Raw genomic sequence first — 21,217 nt, forward strand, 5'->3', positions numbered from 1 at the left:
ACACAGGGACTGCAGCAGTCCAAGAATGCAGCTCATCACCACGTTCTCAAGAGAAAAATTAGGGATGGGCAATAAATGCCGTTTTAGCCAGCAACGCCCACAGCTCGTGAAAGAATAAAATAAATAAATTAGTTGGAGATTGCACCTGTGGTTTAACCAGATTCTCCAGGTTGGGAGTGAACAACCTGCTGTTAATTAACCCTCTGATCACTCCCATCAAACACTTCTGATGCCTCTGAGTGAGAAATTCCCAAATGATCCCTCTCCCCCCCACCCATCAAATACTCCCAGTCGGTGCCAGTGAGTTACTCCTGGTCGCTCTCAGTGAGTTACTCCTGGTCGCTCTCAGTGAGTTACTCCTGGTCGCTGTCAGTGAGTTACTCCCCATTGCTCCCAGTGAGTTACTCCCGGTCGCTGCCAGTGAGTTACTACCGGTCGCTGCCAGTGAGTTACTCCCGGTCGCTGCCAGTGAGTTACTCATGATCGCTGCCAGTGAGTTACTCCTGGTCCCTCCCAGTGAGTTACTCCCGGTTGCTGCCAGCGAGTTACTCCTGGTCGCTGCCAGTGAGTTACTCCCGGTCGCTGCCAGTGAGTTACTCCCGGTCGCTGTCAGTGAGTTACTCCTGGTCGCTGTCAGTGAGTTACTCCTGGTCGCTGTCAGTGAGTTACTCCCCATCGCTCCCAGTGAGTTACTCCCGGTCGATGTCAGTGAGTTACTCCTGGTCGCTGTCAGTGAGTTACTCCCCGTCGCTCCCAGTGAGTTACTCCCGGTCGCTGCCAGTGAGTTACTCCCGGTCGCTGCCAGTGAATTACTCCCGGTCGCTGCCAGTGAATTACTCCCGGTCGCTGCCAGTGAGTTACTCCTGGTCGCTGCCAGTGAGTTACTCCCGGTCGCTGCCAGTGAGTTACTCCCAGTCGCTGCCAGTGAGTTACTCCCGGTCGCTGCCAGTGAGTTACTCCCGGTCGCTGCCAGTGAGTTACTCCAGGTCGCTGCCAGTGAGTTACTCCCGGTCGCTGCCAGTGAGTTACTCCAGGTCGCTGCCAGTGAGTTACTCCTGGTCTCTCCCAGCGAGTTACTCCTGGTCGCTGCCAGTGAGTTACTCCTGGTCGAAGCCAGTGAGTTACTCCTGGTCGCTGTGAGTGAGTTACTCCCGGTCTCTCCTAGTGAGTTACTCCTGGTCTCCCGCAGTGAGTTACTCCTGGTCGCTGTCAGTGAGTTACTCCTGGTCACTGCCAGTGAGTTACTCCTGGTCTCTCCCAGTGAGTTACTCCTGGTCGCTGTCAGTGAGTTACTCCTGGTCGCTGCCAGTGAGTTACTCCTGGTCGCTGCCAGTGAGTTACTCATGGTCGCTGCCAGTGAGTTACTCATGGTCGCTGCCAGTGAGTTACTGCCGGTCGATGCCAGTGTGTTACTCCTGGTCGCTCCAAGTGAGTTACTCCTGGGCTCTGCTCAGCGAGATACTCTGGGCTCTGCTGAGCGAGATACTCTGGGCTCTGCTCAGTGAGATACTCTGGGCCCTGCTCAGTGAGATACTCTGGGCCCTGCTCAGCGAGATACTCTGGGCTCTGCTCAGCGAGATACTCTGGGCTCTGCTCAGCGAGATACTCTGGGCTCTGCTCAGTGAGATATTCTGGGCTCTGCTCAGCGAGATACTCTGGGCTCTGCTCAGCGAGATACTCTGGGCTCTGCTCAGCGAGATACTCTGGGCTCTGCTCAGCGAGATACTCTGGGCTCTGCTCAGTGAGATATTCCGGGCTCTGCTCAGTGAGATACTCTGGGCCCTGCTCAGCGAGATACTCTGGGCCCTGCTCAGCGAGATACTCTGGGCTCTGCTCAGTGAGATACTCTCAATCCCTTAAGTACATTCCAAATGGGAATTGGGATCAGGAACTGGGTGTTGGCGTCTGGGGGTGGAGTCAGTTCCTGGGATGAAGGATTGCAGTTGACTCTGATCTTCAGATATTGACAGTTTGAGCTGGGAACCATCTTCACTGCCACTGCCATGATGTGGAGATGCCGGCATTGGACTAGGGTGGGCACAGTAAGAAGTCTGACAGCACCAGGTTAAAGTCCTCACCTGAGGAAGGAGCAGTGGTCCGAAAGCTAGTGATTGAAAACAAACCTGTTGTAATTTAACCTGGTGCTGTAAGACTTCTTACTGTTTCTGTCCACATTGGGCTTCACATTCCAGGCACTGCTGGGCAGTTCATCAAGGTAAATACATCACCTTATGGTTTTATATGGTGTAATATTATATGGAGTAATATTTTTGAAGCTTCCGCCTAAGGAGTGAGGTAGTCACAGGAGATAATTAAACTGTGGTTAGAGATTTACCAATAGGTTTTCTCTTTCTACACGATAATCCTGCAGACTGCTTTCTCCTCGAACTCAGGCTAGTTGAAAGCAATAGCTTTCCGGCCCTTGATTGATAGAGGAGATCTAACACGAGCAAATGTGAAACTTTGACAAACATTTCTCCAAATTTCCTGAAGCGCAACAGTCCTAAATTATGTAAGAAATTAACGCCACCGCGAAAGTTTACTTACAGCGCTTGCTTCAGCTTTCTGCAAATCTGTGACGCTCCAATGTTGAGCAAAGCCCCTCCTTCAACTCAAATCAACTTCCTGATCACTGCCCACTTGAACATTTCCTCTGTGAAATCTACCGCATTCCAGCTGTTCAACTGAGAAAACGGGTCCTTCAGAGCAACGGGGGTTATCAGACTGGGCAACCGATCCTCAGAGGTAACAGTAACCAGGGATGGAGCAGGTATTGAAATCGCTATTGTGTTTGACCGACTTCTGTCCAGTGATTTTGTTGCCTGGCCATGGTCCTGGGAGCAAAATACCCTCGACCCCAGGCAAGTGCCACCCCACTGTATGCACCTGTGCTCAGACTTTAAATATTTTAGCCCCAGTGAAAACGGATGGCATCCACTCTGAGCCCAACAAATCCTGTCTGACCAGAACTGCAGTTCCTCTAGATTGGAGCCACCCAACACTCTGGTCCAGCTAAAGTGTCATTTCCAGTTCTCACTGGGACCACAGAGGTTGAGGGGGACCTGATAGGGGTCTACAAAATTATAAGGGGCATAGACAGAGTGGATAGTCAGAGATTTTTTCCCCAGGGTAGAGGGGTCAATTACTAGGGGGCATAGGTTTAAGGTGCAAGGGGTAAAGTTTAGAGGAGATGTACGAGGCACGTTTTTTACGCAGACGGTAGTGGGTTCCTGGAACTCGCTGCCGGAGGAGGTGGTGGAAGCAGGGACGATAGTGACGTTTAAGGGGCATCTTGACAAATACATGAATAGGATGGGAATAGAGGGACACAGACCCCGGAAGTGTAGAAGATTTTAGTTTAGACAGCCAGCATGGTCGGCACAGGCTTGGAAGGCCGAAGGGCCTGTTCCTGTGCTGTAGGTTTCTTTGTTCTTTGTTCCTTCTCTTTGGACTCCAGCTCCCTTGAGGAAAAGGACAATTTTTCATTTATGATTTTGCTTACTATTTTTGTACTTGTCCTCTAGCTTTTTTGTGATGTGTGCACACGTACTCTTAAATCTCTTTGTTCCTTACTTTCCCAGTCTCACACCAATAAATTATTCCAATTTATTTTCTTTGATTCATGCTTTCCAACACCAAACTCCATCTGCCATAGTTTTGCAGACTGATTTTGTCTGTCAATGTCCCATTATAAATCACTGCTCTCGCCTGCACCATGTTCCCTAACTTGGTGTCATCTGCAAACTTGGACACAGAACTCTCTATTCCTTCTTTCAAATCATTGAGAAATATGGTGAAAAGCTGAGATCCCATACAGATCCCAGCGAACGTGTTTTTACATTGTTACCGTCGCATAGTGAAGCTGAACTAGTAATCAAAAAAGCCTGAACTAATGATCCAGAGGTGTGAGTTCAAATCCTAACAGAGCAGCTGGGAAATTCAGTATATTAAATTGATTTGGAATAAAAAGCTAATGTTAATATGGTGATAATGAACCTCGTAAATTGTTGGAAGAACCCAACTGATTCACAAATAACCTTTAATGGGGCTGGTTTAGCACAGTGGGCTAAACAGCTGGCTTTTAATGCAGAACAAGACCAGCAGCGTGGGTTCAATTCCCTGAACAGGCGCTGGAATGTGGCGACAATGGGCTTTGCACAGCAACTCCATTGAAGCCTACTTGTGACAATAAGCAATTATTATTATTATTATTATTATTATTATTAATGAAGAAAATCTGCATCCCTTGCAATGAGTGCTGTCTGTGTCCTTTGAATACTCAGAAGGCCTCTGGTCATCTGGGAGTCCACCCAGGCTGCCCCTCTGGACACTCTCATACCCCAGCTATATCATCAAGGGATGGGTGTGGCCAAACTCAATCAGATGCCCACCAGGTGTTGGCACCCCTCAGAAGTGCTACCCCACTGCAGAGGAAGTATGGGAATCACTCCAACCAGAGGACACCTGCACCATGGCCTTTGGAATCCTCTCTGGTTCTCTGTCCCTCTCAGGGGCAGAGGAATCCCCAGTGACTCCCACCTCCCTAGATCACCAGCTGTCTCCCCCTGGTGAGGCTGGCAGTGCTGACTGCCTCTGCCACCACCTCTCAGGCACTGTTCAGTCGGGCAAGCTTGAGTCTGCGACTCACCCTGGCGAAGAGGGTATCCCTCCTCTGCCAACTGGCATGGAGCTGTGGATCCACCTGGGCCTCCCAAACCTGGGGAGCATGCCTTCCTTGAACCATCTTTATGTCTGTGGTTGTCAAACTATGTATGGGTTTGTGGTAAGTGCAGTGCTTATAAACAGCTCCAGCTGTCAGACTCTTGCACGCTAATTCCGGCCCCAGTGGTTACAAGGTTCGCTGGGCCGGGAATTGCTCTCATTTCACGCTGGGAGAGTGCTGGCCCATTTGAATGTCCTGACTCGTTTACCAAATAGCACCCGCAATGGAAGTGTGAATCATTCGCTATTCAGTTCTGGTGGCAACACGTCGTCTCCCAAATGAAGAATTCTGGGCCTTGTACCAGATGCCAGTAGATCAATATCACAGAAAGTCTCGAGGAGTAAAAAAAAAAAGTACAGGAGTAAAATTAAGCAGGGAGTTAGGAAAGCAAAAAATTAGGGGATGAAAAAATATCGAAAAGTGAAATCAAGGAAAGCCTGAAAATGTTTTTTTTTTACGTACAAAGAGCAAGAGGATAAGGAAAGAGGCACAAGAAAGAGTAATGTGGATTACAGACCCAAGTAATTACAGGACATATAACCTCATTGATGGGAAAATCATTGGAACACATTCGATGCAATGGTTTAAGTTTTCATTTTGAATGGGACACACTAATAAAGGACAGTCTGCATGGATTTGTTAGGGGACCTTGTGCCTAAAAAGCTTGATTGATTTTTTTGTACAAATAACAAGGCAGGTCAGTGAGGCTAGTGACTACATGCATTTCAACAGGGCTTCTGACAGAGTCCCGAATGGGATACAAGAGCAAGTAAGTATTTGGATCCAAAATAGGCTGAGAGCAGTGGCGTGCAGAGGGGGGGGCCGACGGTGCATTGGCCCCGGGCATCCATTGGATGGGGGCATCCAATCAGAGAAGGAAAAAAATTTTTTTTTTAAATTTGTTTTTTTTTTAATTTTTAAAAAAAAATTTAGATTACCCAATTATTTTTTTCAATTAAGGGGCAATTTAGCGTGGCCAATCCACCTACTCGGCACATTTTTTGGGTTGTGGGGGCGAAACCAACGCAGACACGGGGAGAATGTGCAAACTCCACACGGACATTGACCCAGAGCCGGGATCGAACCTGGGACCTCAGTTCCGTGAGGCGGTTGTGCTAACCACTAGGCCACCGCGCTGCCCCAGAGAAGGAAATAAGATAGTAATTTTAAAATTTCAGCGGTGATAAATCAATTTTTGGAGGCTCACCACACTGCAGAGGCAGTTGTTAGCCCTTTATTCCTTTAACATGGTGTACCCTTTCTGTCTAGAGACAATGGTCCTTCTCCCCATCCCCCCACACGCATGCGGATGATGTATGTGGTGCAACCATCAAAAGCAACAAGCAGACGTGGCTGTTCGTTCCTGCGTTTCCTCGAGTCATAACTCGTCTTTTCTTCAGCTTTAAATGCATCTAGATTAGTTCTTTTACCTACTCATGTCAGTGAATAGCTCTAGAACAGGTGTAACTACAGTTTTTATAGGTTTTTTGGCGATATTTAATGAAATATTTACGTGGGATGTAGTAAGAGTGAAGCCTGGATGATCAGAGGACTGCTGTGGCATTTAATCTCGGAATAGGAGACATTTATTCCTTAACATGCTAATATTCGAATACAGATACCACTAATTTGCAAGTCTATGATATAAATTGCACAAAATTATCAGTGGAGAATCAGTGTGAAATAATTTGATACGAAGGAACAAAGAAATGAAATATGGTTTATCCGTCTGCAACTGACCGATTGTTTACCATTTTCTTCCCATTTTCTCATGCGTCTTACGGTTTTTGAGATAGAAAATGAAATGTTACGAGTATTTCGTGTACAACCGAGTGGAGCACAGAACAGGAAAGAAAAGAGGGCCAGAGTCGAAGAAGAGTCCCATCAAAGAGGGGCATTAGATGCATGGATAAAAAGAAGTAAAGAAGAAGTAGGAGAACCTGGAGAAGTAAAAGATGATGTGGGTGCAGAGAAGGATTTTTCTGATACGGATTCAGCTCGGTCAGAACATAATACTCTCTCTCCTCAGTCTCGTTGTCAGGATGATGATCCATGTGAAGAAAATAAAGAAGATTTTTGCATATTTTTGCAAAGAAGCGATTTTGGCTGTTTGAAGAAACCGATTCCAGATCATTTGAAGATGACAATATTACAACATGGCCCTGAAAGATATCAGAATAAAAGTGGTCCATTTGCTGAGAAGGATGGGAGATCATTTTCCAAACAGTGGTTTGATAAAGTTTCCACAAACGGAGAAATTGTGGAGAGAAAATAGTTGTTATACTCTCCATATCGGAAAGCATGCTACTGTTTTGTTTGCTTTTTGTTTTCAAAGGAGCATTTGTCGTCTGTGTTAAACTTTGGAAAGGAAGACGGTTTCGCCACTTGGAGAAAATTAAATCCAACAATACCTGACCATGAAAAAAGCCCTTCTCATAGAGCTCACATGAGGGATTACCTGAACCTCGTAGTTCGACTCCATCATTCAATTACGATAGATGCTAAACTTCAACAGCAAATGTCTGCTGAAAAGAAAAGATGGAAAGCTATAACTGAACGGATTGTCGAGGTTATATCCTTTCTGGCAAAACAGAATCTGGCCTATCGTGGACATCGAGGAGAAGGAATATCTGGGTTATCAGAGCCAGGGGAGACAGTCAGTGAAAATACAGGAAACTTTCTAGCAACAATCAGACTTTTGGCCAAATATGATGACATCTTAGCAAAACACTTGCAGAGAGGGAAAGAGAAACCAAAAAGTGTCACCTACTTGTCCAACAGAATTCAAAACGAAATAATCAATCTTCTTGGTGAAACTGTCAAGAAAAATATAATTTCCGAAATTAAGGACGCAAAATATTTTAGCATAATGCTGGATTCAACTCCAGATATTGCCCATGAAGATCAGGTTTCTGAAATTCTGCGTTACGTTCATATTGATGAAAACAGAAAAGTAGAAATAAAGGAGACATTTCTGGGATTTTTTCAAGTCAACAAGAAAGATGCAGTCAGCCTGGTAAATAAAATTCAGGAAAAATTGGAAGAAGACAAAATTTCCATGAATGACTGTCGTGGTCAAGCATATGATAACGCAGCAGTTATGGCTGGAGTGAGAGGAGGTGTTCAACAAAAAATTCTTGAAGTTAACCCAAAAGCTGTGTTTGTGAACTGCGAGAACCACAGCCTCAATTTGTCCTGTGTCCATGCAAGTGAGGTGCAACCTGTTGTTGTTACATTTTTTGGCATTCTAGAAAAACTCTTTACTTTTTTTTCTTCATCTACTTCTCGTTGGGAAGTGTTAAAATCATTTGTCACTCGGACTGTGAAAAGACAGTGTGACACAAGATGGAGTTCCAGCCATGATGCTGTGCAAGTAATCCACGAAGAGTGTGACAACGTTATTGCAAGCCTTCAACACCTGCTGGAAGGAGAATTTTCAAGGGAAACTAAATCTGATGCAGGATCGCTACTGAACTCTATTCAACAGTTCCCGTTTATAGCTTTATTAAATTTTTGGTACTCAGTTTTATCATCAGTGGATAAAGTCTCAAAACGTTTGCAGGATCCGAAAATGGGGTTCCATGAAGCTTCTTGTGATCTGAGAGGACTTATTCATATCTTGAATTTGAAGAATGACGAAATTATCCACAATGCAATAGATTTAGCCAATGAATATTGTCAAAATTGGGGAATACCAATTGCACGAACAAGGAGAAGAAGAATAATGCCTGGAGAGTCAGCAAGAGATAGTGGACTGACGGCACAAGAAGAAATGAATAGAGTAATGGTAGAGATTGTGAACAGATTAAAAACTGAAATTGAAGACCGCAGTGTCCGTCTTCAAAGACTCAGTGACCGATTTTCTTTTCTTCTGAACTTGAATTCAGGAGTGATTGAAGATGAACAAGAAAGAGAGAAATTAAAAAAGGAATGTTCAGACTTTGCAAATTATTATGACAATGATGTGGTTGCAATTCAGTTATATGACAAAATTATTGATTTTGTGATGCTCCTTCGAGCTGGAGGGAATAGAGTTCCCCCTGATCCTAAAGATGCTCTGGAGTCTTTACTGCAGTATGGGAGGGATGTCCTTCCGACGCTGTGTGTTTCATACAGATTACTGCTTACAATCGCATTTTCAGTCGCAAGCTGTGAAAGGTCATTTTCAAAACTGAAATTAATAAAAACATATCTGAGGTCTTCTATGTCACAGGAGCGACTGACCAACCTGGCTTTAATAAGCATTGAAAAAGAATTTCTCACAGCTGATGTAAAAAGTGAAGTAGTTTAGGTGTTTTGTGACAGGAGGTATCATTTGGGGAAAAGAACTTAATAAATTTGATTGATTTATATTAAAATCGAATAAAGCGTTTATTTCATGTTTCATCTGTGTTTATATATTCACAATGTTTTCCTTTCTCACAATATTTCTCAGTATATTAGGCCTTATACTTGAGTCTTTGGGGCATACACTCAAGATTTGCCCCGGGCATCACCAGACCTCTGCACGCCACTGGCTGAGAGGCAGGAAGTAAAGAGTAAAGGTTGATGGCTGTTTTTGTGACTGTAAGGTTGTTTCCAGGGGGGTTTCGCAAGGATCAATACTGGGTCACTTTGTTACGTTCTGTGTTGTGGCCGTAGTACAGATGCACACAGAACATCTGGTTCTTTGACGAGTAAGATAGTTTATTAACAAAATGAACATGTGGAAGATAACTAATGAACTATGATACAAACAGTAACGAATGAATAAATTCTTTGAATTCTCCTGGAACTACTTCTAGTGCGGCTATCCTCTAGAATGACTTACTACCAACTGCCGGATATCTCGATGGTGGATCTCTATCACCACCTGCTGGTTGGAGGTCATATTGATAACTATATACATTAATAGGGCAGCACGGTAGCATGGTGGTTAGCATAAATGCTTCACAGCTCCAGGGTCCCAGGTTCGATTCCCGGCTGGGTCACTGTCTGTGCGGAGTCTGCACGTCCTCCCCGTGTGTGCGTGGGTTTCCTCCGGGTGCTCCGGTTTCCTCCCACAGTCCAAAGATGTGCGGGTTAGGTGGATTGGCCATGCTAAATTGCCCGTAGTGTCCTAAAAGGTAAGGTTAATGGGGGGGGTTGTTGGGTTACGGGTACAGGGTGGATATGTGGGTTTGAGTAGGGTGATCATTGCTCGGCACAACATCGAGGGCCGAAGGGCCTGTTCTGTGCTGTACTGTTCTATGTTCTATGTAATAGATAACTATGTACATTACTGTGCATGAGCATATCACCACACACTTTACCATTCACTTTTTAAAATTCATTCATAAATGTGGCTGTCGCTGGTTAGGCCAGTATTCATAGCCCATCCCTAATTGCCCTTGTGGAGGTAGTGGTGAACTGCCTTCTTGAACCACTGTAGTCCCTATGGTGTAGGTATACCCACTGTGCTGTTGGGGAAGGAGTCCCACGATTTTGACCAAGTGACAGTTCAGGAACGGCGAAAAGTTTCCAAACCAGGATGGTGAGTGATTTTGAGAGGGACCTCCAGGTGTTCCCAGGTATCTACTGCCTTTGTCCTTCTAGTGGGGAGAGATTGTGGGTTTGGAAGGTGCTGTTGAAGGAGCCTCCGTGAGTTACTGCAGTGCATCTTGTAGATGGTACACAATAATAATAATAATCTTTATTATCACAAGGCGGCTTACATTAACAATGAAGTTACTGTGAAAAGCCCCTAGTCGCCTGTTTGGGTACAGAGGGAGAATTCAGAATGTCCAATTCACCTAACAGCATGTCTTTCATAACTTGTGGGAGGAAACCAGAGCACCCGGAGGAAACACACGCAGGCATGGGGAGAACGTACAGACTTCGCACAGACAGTAACCCAAGCCGGGAATCGAACCTGTGGCCCTGGCGCTGTGAAGCAACAGTGCGAACCAATGTGCTACTGTGCTGTTATTATTATTATGTTGTCTCTATGCATCAGTGGTGGAGGGATGAATGTTTGTGGACTGGGTGCCAATCAAGCAGGTTGTTATGTCCTGGATGGTGTTGAGCTTCTTGAGTGTTGTTGGAGCTGCATTCGTCCAGGGAAGTGGAGAGTATTGCATCACACCTGTGCCTGTAGATTGTGCACAGGTTTTGGGTAGGCAGGAGGTGAGTAACTCGCCACAGAATGCCTAACCTCTGACCTGCTCTTGTTGTCTGATTAATCTATCAATATCTCTGTGACGTTTTATTTCCACTTACACTGGTTACAATGCTCTCTACCTATGAGTCACCTTCAACTTTGCTCTCTCATTTTGATGCCATAGATGAAAGGCTGAATTAACTGATTTCAGGACCTGTGGCTGAAATCAACGTGTTGCAAGTTCCCCCTGTGACATCAACATTGACAAGAACAATAATTTGTATTTATCTAGTGCCTTTAACATAATAATGCACCCTGAGGCACATTACGTGAGTGTTATAGAGCAACATTTGACACTGAGTCATTTGAGGCAATATTAGTGCAGAAGGCCAAACGCCTGGTCAAAAAGGTAGGTTTGAAGACGTGTCTTGAATGGGGAAAGTGAAGTGTTGGGAGAGTATTCCAAAACTTAGAGCCAAAGCAATTCAACGCACAATTACCAATGGTACAGCGATTAAGATTGGGGATGTTCAAAAGGCATGAATTAGATGAGCACAGATGTCTCCATTTCTTTCAATACATAGTTTCTTTCAATACATAAGAAACAAACGACAGGCCAAAGTAGACATTGGGCCAATTCAAACTGATTCTGGAAGGCTAGTGATGGGAGACGAGGAAATGGCTGGAGAACTTAATAAGTACTTTGCGTCTGTCTTCACAGTGGAAGATATGAGTAATATCCCAAAAATGATAAAGGGTCAGGGGGCTGAGTTGAGTATGGTTGCCATTACAAAAGAGATGGTGCTAAAAAAGCTAAAAGGTCTTAAAATTGACAAATCTCCTGGCCCCGATGGGCTACATCCTAGAGTTCTGAGGGAGGTGGCTGAAGAAATAGCGGGAGCGTTGGTTGAGATCTTTCAAAAATCACTGGAGTCAGGGAAAGTCCCGGACGATTGGAAGATCGCTGTTGTAACCCCCTTGTTCAAGAAAGGATCAAGATAAAAGATGGAAAATTATAGGCCAATTAGCCTAACCTCGGTTGTTGGTAAAATTCTAGAATCGATCGTTAAGGATGAGATTTCTAAATTCTTGGAAGAGCAGGGTCGGATTAAAACAAGTCAACATGGATTTAGTAAGGGGAGGTCGTGCCTGACAAACCTGTTAGAATTCTTTGAGGAGGTGACAAGTAGGTTAGACCAGGGAAACCCAGTGGATGTGGTCTATCTGGATTTCCAAAAGGCCTTTGATAAGGTGCCACACAGGAGGCTGCTGAGTAAGGTGAGGACCCATGGTGTTCGAGGTGAGCTACTGGCATGGGTTGAGGATTGGCTGTCTGACAGAAGGCAGAGAGTTGGGATAAAAGTTTCTTTTTCGGAATGGCAGCCGGTGACCAGCAGTGTCCCACAGGGTTCAGTGTTGGGGCCGCAGCTGTTCACCATATATATTAATGATCTGGATGAAGGGACTGGGGGCATTCTAGCGAAGTTTGCCGATGATACGAAGTTAGGTGGTCAGGCAGGTAGTGCTGAGGAAGTGGGGAGGCTGCAGAAGGATCTAGACAGTTTGGGAGAGTGGTGCAGGAAATGGCTGATGCAATTCAACGTGAGAAAATGTGAGGTCTTGCACTTTGGAAAAAAGAATCCAAGCATAGACTACTTTCTAAACGGTGAGAAAATTCATAATGCCAAAGTACAAAGGGATCTGGGAGTGCTAGTCGAGGATTCCCTAAAGGTAAACATGCAGGTTGAATCCGTGATTAAGAAAGCGAATGCAATGTTGTCATTTATCTCAAGAGGGTTGGAATATAAAAGCAGCGATGTGCTACTGAGCCTTTATAAGGCTCTGGTTAGGCCCCATTTGGAGTACTGTGTCCAGTTTTGGGCCCCACATCTCAGGAAGGACATACTGGCACTGGAGCGTGTCCAGCGGAGATTCACACGGATGATCCCTGGAATGGCGGGTCTAACATATGAGGAACGGCTGAGGATCCTGGGATTGTATTCATTGGAGTTTAGAAGGTTAAGGGGAGATCTAATAGAAACTTACAAGATAATACATGGCTTAGAAAGGGTGGACGCAAAGAAACTGTTTCCGTTAGGCGAGGAGACGAGGACCCGTGGGCACAGCCTTAGAATTAGAGGGGGTAAATTCAGAACAGAAATGCGGAGACATTTCTTCAGCCAGAGAGTGGTGGGCCTGTGGAATTCATTGCCGTGGAGTGCAGTGGAGGCCGGGATGCTAAATGGCTTCAAGGCAGAGATAGATAAATTCTTGATGTCGCGAGGAATTAAGGGCTACGGGGAGAATGCTGGTAGGTGGAGTTGAAATGCCCATCAGCCATGATTGAATGGCGGAGTGGACTCGATGGGCCGAATGGCCTTACTTCCACTCCTATGTCTTAAGGTCTTATGGTCTTATGGTCTCCTGGAGTTGTGGAGCTGGAGGTGGTTACAAAGATTTGCGGAGGTGTGGCCACCAGGATTTGAAACAAGGATGAACATTTTAATATTGAGTGTTGCTTAACCACACATGTAGATCAGTGAGTATGGGGAGAATCACTACAAACCCGGTGTCTCCTTTTAATTTATACTGTAACCCAAACTTCACCATCTACCGTTCCAAAGATCCCAGGCCCGAGCCCCCAAATTATGTTGCGACACCCTGGGATGGTACGAGGTTCATTCCAGCCCCACTGATCCTGGAGTCACAGCTCAAGTGAATTAACCAATAATTCTTATAGACATACCCGAAGTAGGGCCCTTGGCTTCCCAATAATCACATTCACTAGGTTTGTAAATGTAAACACGATTACTGTTTATTTATAACAAGAACTTTCATGAAATATGCAGTCAATGCAACTGGTCAACTATCATTTAACTGCTGACTCCCACTTTAACTGCCCCCATCCTCTACCCATACACACAAGGTAGACAAACACAGAGGGGGAAAGGGGTGATGAATAATAAGAATGAAAGTCAAAGATAAGAGTCTGTGCTTCAGACGGTGTTTTCTGGCACACTTTCTTCACAGCAAACTTGCAGATTAAAGTCTCTGGTTTGTAGCCTCTAATGATCATCTTTGTACATTAATTTATTCAGGTACTCTGTAGTTTAGAAATGTTTTACTCACAGCCTTTCCTGGAGTGGCTGCTTGCTTCACGTCAAACTTTAATTCAGCTTGTGGTTTGTCTTCAGACGTCTGTTGTCCCATGCATTCGGCCCCCACAGGCTTTCTGGAGAGAGTCAGCCCTCTCAATTACCTTCTGGAGAGAGTAAGCTTGTTCTGGACTTTGTTTGCACAGCCTGTAATACTTATTCCTGTACATAGATTCACCCAAGCTCTCTTCCGGTTCAGAAACACAGCCTTGCTGGAGAAAAGCGGAGAGGAGAGGATAGCAGACCCTTCCTCGCAGCTGCCAGGAGTCAAATTGAAACCAAATCAAACCTGGGGAATCAAAAAAAATCCCAGTGGAATAGGATCCAATCAACACCTGTTACCCGGCAGAGCACAGCCTTTTGGGCCAATTTATTGGCCATGAGCCAATCAATCAAACCGAGTCCCAGCCGATCTCTCAGTCACCGATGTCGGCCAGTCTGCAATCTCCAGTTTAGACCAGCCACCGGATTCTTACTGCTTGAAATAAAGATACAGGCTGCATGCCTTAAAGTGACATTTCCATTAATCACCATGCATCAACATAATAAAAGCAAAAATAAAAGAATGGGGAAATAAGGGAATAAACAAAGAGTAAACAGGAAGGACACAGTAATATAATTAAACTGACAAAAATGTAATTGCTTCCTAATACCCCTTATCCAACCACCAGCACCCCCAAACTCAGGGCAACAGATATTACAGAAATAAACAATATGTAACAGGAAAATCCAATGAAAACAACACAACGCACGCATCCAAAACTTTCCCATACAAGTGAGACCACCCAACCATTCAAATGTCCCCCAGTCCAAGTTACTTAATAAAGTTGATTGTCTCCTCTGGCGTGTTGAAATAATGGTCTTTGCCCCCATATGTGATCCACAGGCGGGCTATATACACCATTTCAAACTTCACCTTCTGCTAAAAGAAATTGAATTGGCGTTATTAAAGCCAGACCTCCTTTTTGCCAGTTCCGCTCCCAAGTCTTGGTAAATTCTAACGGTCTGGCCTTCCCAACTGCATTCTCGTGTTTTCTTCACCCACCTCAGGGTCTTTTCCTTATCTAAGTACCTGCGCAGTCTGACAATGTTCACACGTGGCGGCTCCCTGGCTCTGGGCTTCTACGTCAACGACAGATGGGCCAGGTCCACTTCAGGAGGGCGTGCAAAGACTCCCCCCTCCCCCACTCCCCACTAGCTGCCCAAACATCTTTGTCACATATTCTGTAGTCTTTGTACCTTCTATGCCCTCAGGCAGCCCAACGATCTTCAGGTTTTGTCGTCTGGAGCGATTCTCCAAGTAATCGATTTTGGCCTTTATCATTTTTTTGTCCATCCGCCACCATCATCACCTCTGCCTCCAAGGAGTGAATCCAGTCTTCATGATCTGTGACCATCTTCCCCATCTTCTGGATTAACTAATTCTGTGCCTCCAACCGCAGTTCCACCCTTTCCAGGGCTATCCAAATTGATTCAGTCACTTTTGTCAGATCCTTCGTGACCACCTGTCTTTGTTTTCTAAATTCTGTTTTCCAGAACTCCACCAACCTCTCAGTCATCCATTGAGCAGGCAATGATGCGTCAGGTCCTTCCGCCATGCTTTCTCCTCCTGTGCCACACGTGACCTCTAAATCATAAGCAAACACTTTATTCAACACACTTCTCATTTGATAACTCTTTTTCCCTTTTCAAAGTCCCATTATGAATTACAACAAGTTCCATGGACTTTCCTTGCAACATTCTGAACAAATGTGTCCCACTTTATTGCAATGGTAAGACCTGGGCCTTTGAGTCTCACCTCCACCCTCAGTACCTTTCTTCCTTGACTGAGGAGGAAATCTTGGGAGTATTCCCATCTATCCATTCCTTACTTTGGTAGCCTGCCTTCCTTTCATTCTCCCACTTCCTATTCTTTCAAAATTATGGGAGTGATGAACCAAAAGATTAAAGTTATGGATCCATTCATAATCATTAGTCATTATTGCTGCTTGCCTGGCAATCATAACCCTTCAACATGGGTTCTTATCACAGAAGTTGAATTCTTAAATTCTTCCAAGAGAATGACTCTCTTAGAGCCTCACGGGTAGTTTCAACTCCCAATGCTCGCATCTACCTATTAAAATTGTTCTGCCTAATCCTTTCAAATTCAACATAAGTCTGGCAGCTGTTTCCTTAAATTCAAAAACATTTGCCTATATGCCTCCGGAACTAATTCATATGCACATAGAATAGCCTTTTTCACCTTGCCGTAATCCTTAGACACCCCCTCTGACAGGGAAGTATAAACCACGCCGTCAGTTTACTTTGCATGGGTAATGTCTACATTTCCTTCGGCCACTCCATTTGGTTTGCTATTTTCTCAAATGCCATTAAGAATGCTTCTACATCCTTTTCTTCAAATTATAGTAGAGCTAGTATAAATTTAAGCATACCCCCATTGGGTTCTGTTCTGGGGTTACGCCCCCTCCTAGCTTCTGGCAGCTCGGTTTTATTTTCTTTAAGCTGGCACTCTCTGTCTTTTGCTTTTACCCCTCTCTCTAATTCCAACTTCTCATTGCAATTTCCATTTGAAAAGCTCTATCTCTTTCTTGTTGCCGCAACTCCATTTATTTTCCCATTTTCCCACTCATGCAACCAAATTCTCTCAAGCTTGATTTCCCCACCAGAAATTGCTTCTGATGCTACACTACTTGAACTATTTGCTCATGGGCTCTCCTGTGTTTCTAACATACCCAAGCATTCAACCAATATATCATATATCAACCTTCTTTGTAGATCCATTTCAACTGTATAGTAAAGTTGGGCGAGGAACTCACTGGTTTTAGAACATTAAATCAGTCCTTTACTTCAGCAGAGAGAGAGAGAGGGAGCTCCTACTCCCTTCAAGGTCTAATCACTCCTGCCCAGCTCTCTCAGAAGCATCCCGCAGGAACAAATCACTGACTGTTGTCAGCTAGAACACTGTCCATGGCCAATCTACTGGTTGCCAGCCAGCCAGCCAATGGAACCAACATCCTTCAAAGCTGGTTCTTAAGATGCCCTCGATGCTGACGAGTCTGTATTCTCCTCTCCAAATAAACAAATCCTGAAACACACTGTACGGACCAGCAGGCTGCCTCAGCTTAAGTCCACTGCTTAAAGGCGCATTCCAATTATGAGTCCACACACCAAAAATAATAAAATAAAACAAAAGAAATGGGAACAAAGGGAAATCATAAGGAAGCACTCGAACAATTGGAATAGTCAAGTGTAGAGATAATGAAAGCATGAATGTTTCATCAGCAGATGAACTGAGACAGGGCAGTGATGTTATAGAGGTAGAAATAATTGTGTTTAGTAATGATGCAAATAATAATAATTGCCACAAGTAGGCATATATTAACACTGCAATGAAGTTACTGTGAAAAGCCCCTAGTTGCCAAATTCCGGTGCCTGTTCGGGTACACAGAGGGGGAATTCAGAATGTCCAAATTACCTAACAGCACGTCTTTCGGGACTTGTGGGAGGAAACCGGAGCACCCGGAGGAAACCCACGTAGGCATGGGGAGAGAACGTGCAGGACTCCACACAGACAGTGACCCAAGCCGGGGATCGAATCATCAGAATCACATCTTGGAGTCAGATATGATGTCAATGCTACTAGAAATCTGGTTGAGTCTCAGAAAGTTACTATTTAGAGAGATGGAGTTGGTAGCTGGGACCAAAAACAATGGATTCCATCTTTCCTATGTTTAATTGGAAGAGCATTTCTGCTCATCCAGTACTGAATTTTGGACAAGTGGTTTGATAATTGAGCAACAATGGAGGAGTGACGAGAGGTGATGGTGAGTTGGCTGCCATTAGCCTAAATGTGAAAGAATAGAAACATGGAAATAGAAGCAGGAGGAGGCCATTGGGCCCTTCGAGCCTGCACTGCCATTCATTATGATCATGACTGATCATCAAGTTCCAAACTCTGATCCCGCCTTCCCCGCCATATCCCTTGATTGCTTTACTCAAGAGCTATATCTAATTCCTTCTTGAAATTGCACAATATTTTGGCCTCAACTATAGATTCACCACTCTTTGGGTGAATAGATTTCTCCTCACAACAGCTTATTAAAGAGGTATGTTTCAATGAGAGTGTTAAAGGGGAAAATGGCAGTGGAGAGGGGGAGGGGTTTCAGGAGATAATAGAAAACAAAAGGACTTGGAGGCAGAAGGCACATCCATCTTGTCACTGGACGAGCAACGCAGATACCCAGGGTCATACTCTGGGAACCTGGGTTTGAATCCCACAACTGCAGATGGTGATATTTGAATTCAATAAAAATCTGAAATTAAAAATCTACAGATGACCATGAATCCATTCTTGTCATACAAACTCATCTGGTTCACTAATGTCATTTGGGAAAGGAAACCTTCCATCCTTACCTGCTGTGGCCTCTATGTGACTTCAGATCCACAGTGATGTGGCTGACTCTTAAACACCCTTTGAAATGGCCTAGCAAGTCATTCAGTTCAAGGGCAATTAGAGATGCATAATAATGTTGCCCACATCTCGCACATCCCATGAATGAATAAAAGAAACAATGTGGGATGAAAAGACCACAATGCACAATGACCCATAACTTCCTGGTTCACCAGTGCCGCATTTAACGCTGTGCTGGAGAATCCTTTTAGGAAGTTCCCAGTGTAAGGATTTTGCAGGGTTTTTGGATGACCTCGTTAAGAGATCAAGATGTGGAGCAGAAATAGAATGGGGTGAAAGAGAAGTATTTGGGGAACACCAGAATTAAGCGTGCAGGAGAATTGTTCAGAGAGGTCTTGAAAGCATCTCTGAAGAGGTCAAATAATAATAATGTTTATTAGCGTCACAAGTAGGATTACATTAACACTGCAATGAAGCTACTGTGAAAATCACCTAGTCACCACACTCTGGCACCTGTTCGGGTTCAACCAGAGGAAACCCATGCAGAAACAGGGAGAACGTGCAGACTCTGCACAGACAGCGACCCAAGCGGGAATCGAACCCGGGACCCTGGCGTGTGAAGCAACAGTGCCAACCACTGTGCTACCATGCCACCCATGGTAAACAGTGCTTACGGTGGTTAACAGTGGGGTTCAGTGTCTTGGGTTACAGGAAGATATATACGGGATGGTCAAATGGACGGTTAAGTGGTAGATGGAACTTAATCCTGAAAAGTGTGAGGTGATACTTGGGGGGGGGGGGGGGGGGGGGGAGGAGGTTTGGGGATGGGGAGGGATTTGGAGGGGTTTGGGGATGGGGTGTGGTTTGAACGATGGGGTGGGGTTTGGGGATAGGGAGGGTTTTGAGGGAGGGGTATAGATGATGGGAAGGGGTTGGGGTGACAGGGAGGGTTTTGGGGAGGGGTCAGGCTGATGGGGAGTGCTTTGCAGAGGGGTGTGGGTGATGGGAGGGGTTTGGGGTGACGGGGACGGGTTTGGGGATGGGATGATGTGGGATTTTGGGGGAGAGTTTTGGGTGATGGAGAGGAGTTTGGTGGAAGGGTTTGGGTGATGGGGAGGGGTTTGGGGAGATGGGGGGCTTAGGGGGAGAGCATTAGTTGATCAAGAGGCGTTTGGGGGAGGTCTTTGGTGGATGTGTTTGGGTGATGGGATGGGTTTGGGGTGATGGGGAGGGGTTTGGGTGATAGGGAAGGGTTTGGGGTCATGGGAGGGGTTTGGGGTCATGGGGAGGTGTTTGGGGTCATGGGGAGGGGTTTGGGGTGACGGGGAGGGGTGTGGGGTGACGGGGAGGGGTTTGGGTGACGGGGAAGGGTTTGGGTGAAGGGGAGGGGTTTGGGGTGATGGGGAGGGGTTTGGGTGATGGGGAGGGGTTTGGGTGAAGGGGAAGGGTTTGGGGTGATGGGGAGGGGTTTGGGTGATGGGGAGGGGTTTGGGTGATGGGGAGGGGTTTGGGGTGATGGGGAGGGGTTTGGGGTGATGGGGAGGGGTTTGGGGTGATGGGGAGGGGTTTGGGTGATGGGGAGGGGTTTGGGGTGATGGGGAGGGGTTTGGGGTGATGGGGAGGGGTTTGGGTGATGGGGAGGGATTTGGGGTGATGGGGTGGGGTTTGGGGTGATGGGGAGGGGTTTGGGGTGATGGGGAGGGGTTTGGGTGATGGGGAGGGGTTTGGGGTGATGGTGAGGGGTTTGGGTGATGGGGAGGGGTTTGGGTGATGGGGAGGGGTTTGGGTGATGGGGAGGGGTTTGGGGTGATGGGGAGGGGTTTGGGTGATGGGGAGGGGTTTGGGTGATGGGGAGGGGTTTGGGTGATGGGGAGGGGTTTGGGTGATGGGGAGGGGTTTTGGGTGATGGGGAGGGGTTTGGGTGGTGGGGTTGTGTAGCCACCTGGGTTGGCCACTTCCCGAGTTTAAAATGGAGATTCGCTAAGAACGCAGGGAAAAATGGACAGGCTCAGAAAAGCAAGCAGAATGCAAAGTGTCCTGTATATTTGAGTTGCAGAAAGCAGACAGCACTGAAACTAACGACCATCTGCATATTGATGAGCGATCCCCGGGAACAATAGCAACAGTTAAAGATAATCGAGGTAAAGCCAGACTCCTCGGCGCCAGCAGGAGTCCAAAACAAAAGAAGCCAACGGACACGTAGGAACCGCCCAGCGATCAGGGTACAGTCCCAGTATTGAGGAAATCAAACCAATCGATTGGAACATAGTCCAATCAATTGGAGCCAGGTACGGGGTCTGCCCAAAAGGGCGCGAAGCCCCTGGGGACTATAAAATAGAGCCCCCAAGTTTAATTCGGTCTTCTTGGCAGGGTCTCTCAGCAGCTTGAAAATAACCCCTTAACAGAGACCTGCCTAGCAGCTGCACCAACAAGTAAGTGTCCGACAATGCACGCTACGAGATAGGCGCTCCTAACCCTTAAATCCATACCAGATGGAAGCTTGCGTCTCAGGATCGAACGACGAGGCCATTGTTCCCTGACCCAGTGGGTTCCTTTTCCAAAGCTAAGTATTGGCCTGTTAGTGGTAGAAATAGTCTAGTTCTGTAGTATTTATGCATGAGTAGCGATTGACTGTGTATATAATAAATGTGTTTTGATTTCAACCTTACTAACTGGTGTATTGAGTTATTGATCAGCACTTGAACTTGAACCTTGTGGTGGTATCATAAAGATACCTGGCGACTCTAGAGCAAGGTGATTAAACAGAGCAATTAAGTGTAAAGCACACTAAGCAAAACGAGAAACATTTA

The 21,217-nt window shown here is 45.7% G+C and overlaps 2 protein-coding genes across 2 annotated transcripts in view; one reads left to right on the top strand and one right to left on the bottom strand.

Annotated features, from left to right (window-relative positions):
* Positions 1–2,707, bottom strand: part of LOC119965415 (15-hydroxyprostaglandin dehydrogenase [NAD(+)]-like) — an 83,723-nt gene extending 81,016 nt beyond the window's left edge. Inside the window, exon 1 of the mRNA XM_038796172.1 lies at positions 2,548–2,707. The gene's annotated coding sequence lies outside the window, so the exon portion shown is untranslated. The remainder of the gene's footprint in view (positions 1–2,547) is intronic.
* Positions 2,656–21,217, top strand: part of larp1 (La ribonucleoprotein 1, translational regulator) — a 206,535-nt gene continuing 187,973 nt past the window's right edge. Inside the window, exon 1 of the mRNA XM_038796170.1 lies at positions 2,656–2,745. The gene's annotated coding sequence lies outside the window, so the exon portion shown is untranslated. The remainder of the gene's footprint in view (positions 2,746–21,217) is intronic.

The sequence above is a fragment of the Scyliorhinus canicula genome, chromosome 4 (assembly GCF_902713615.1).
Source record: "Scyliorhinus canicula chromosome 4, sScyCan1.1, whole genome shotgun sequence".
Taxonomy (NCBI): Eukaryota; Metazoa; Chordata; class Chondrichthyes; order Carcharhiniformes; family Scyliorhinidae; genus Scyliorhinus; species Scyliorhinus canicula.